Here is a 1,373-nt window from a genome sequence, read left to right as displayed (position 1 = left end):
CCAGAAATAGAAAGAACCTTTAGAGCCAACAGACGTAAAAATATGGACCGAAATTAGGAGAATGATCCACCCAAGCAATTGAAGGAGTACTTTACTCCTTCTACATATACCTACTCTCCTTGTATTCAAGTGCCCCCTGTGGAGGCCACTCAATATGAAATTAAGTCCGGGATAATCCAAATGTTACCTTCATTTTATGGACTTAATAATGAGGACCCTTATAAACATCTTGAAGAATTTCTTGAGATATGCTCAACTGTCAAAATTCACAACTTCTCCGATGATGCTCTTAGGTTAAAATTATTTCCTTTCTCACTTAAGGACAAAACCAAATACTGGCTACATAATTTGGATTCCATGACTATATCAACCTGGGACCAGTTGCAAAGAGAGTTTCTCAAGAAATATTTTTTCATAGGAAAAACTAATCAAATAAGGAAGCCATAACTAGTTTTTCCCAATTAGATGGAGAAATATTTCATGAAACATGAGAGAGATTAAAGGACCTTATTAGAAAATGTCCCCACCATGCTGTACCCCAAGTGGCAGTTAATCCAATATTTTTATGATGGGCTATCTGAAAGACATCGACAAATGGTCGATGCATCATGTGGTGGGACATTCATGCTAAAAAGTGAGGATGAGGCATGGCAACTGTTTGAAATTTTAAGTAAAAATTTATTACATCATATGTCTGCCTCTATTAGAGATAAACCTATGTTTAAACCCAAAGAGAGGTGGAATATATGAAGTAAGAAATGCCATAGATATCCATCATAAGGTAGATGAATTATCCCAAAAGTTAGATTGATTATTAAGTATAGAACAGTCACCTTCTCCATCCCGTCAGATACAAGATATATGTGCATTATGTTGCTCCTAGATTGATTTTGATGATTACAAAGCAGATTGAAGGGATACAAATAATTTTAAATTGAAAAAGTCCTTATGCTCTTCAAGGGCAAAATCATAATTTCACTAAAATCCTGATTTGATAGTATCATTTGATAGAACAAATGATTTGTAAACTATTGATGAAAATTTCATTATTTTGGACTTATATTTTTGAAGTTATGAAGGTTTGAAGTGCATGAGTCGACTCATGAGTCAACTCATGGCACTATGAGCTGATTGGCACGCAAAAATTCCCTTGGCACGCTAGTTTTCTGACTTGGCATGACCTGTGAGTCGACTCATGAGTCGACCCACAAGGCATGAGTCGACTCATGAGTCGACCCCTGCTGATTTGAGCCAAGAATTTCCAGAAATCCATGTTTCTGGTCTTTGCAACAGAAGTCGACTCATGAGTCGACTCCTGAAGCATGAGTCGACTCATGAGTCGACCCTGCGACGGAAAATGTCAGCAACGGCTA

General features: G+C 37.1%; 1 non-coding gene across 1 annotated transcript; it reads right to left on the bottom strand.

Annotated features, from left to right (window-relative positions):
* Window positions 1–429: 429 nt before the first annotated feature.
* On the bottom strand, window positions 430–534 carry LOC140859519 (small nucleolar RNA R71). Its single transcript, XR_012143057.1, has one exon. It is a non-coding gene; the product is annotated as a small nucleolar RNA R71 (small nucleolar RNA).
* Window positions 535–1,373: the final 839 nt, after the last annotated feature.

Source organism: Elaeis guineensis, chromosome 7, assembly GCF_000442705.2.
Source record: "Elaeis guineensis isolate ETL-2024a chromosome 7, EG11, whole genome shotgun sequence".
Classification (NCBI taxonomy): domain Eukaryota; kingdom Viridiplantae; phylum Streptophyta; class Magnoliopsida; order Arecales; family Arecaceae; genus Elaeis; species Elaeis guineensis.
Note: the sequence above shows the minus strand (reverse complement) of the source record. Positions and strands in the feature narration are given on the sequence as shown.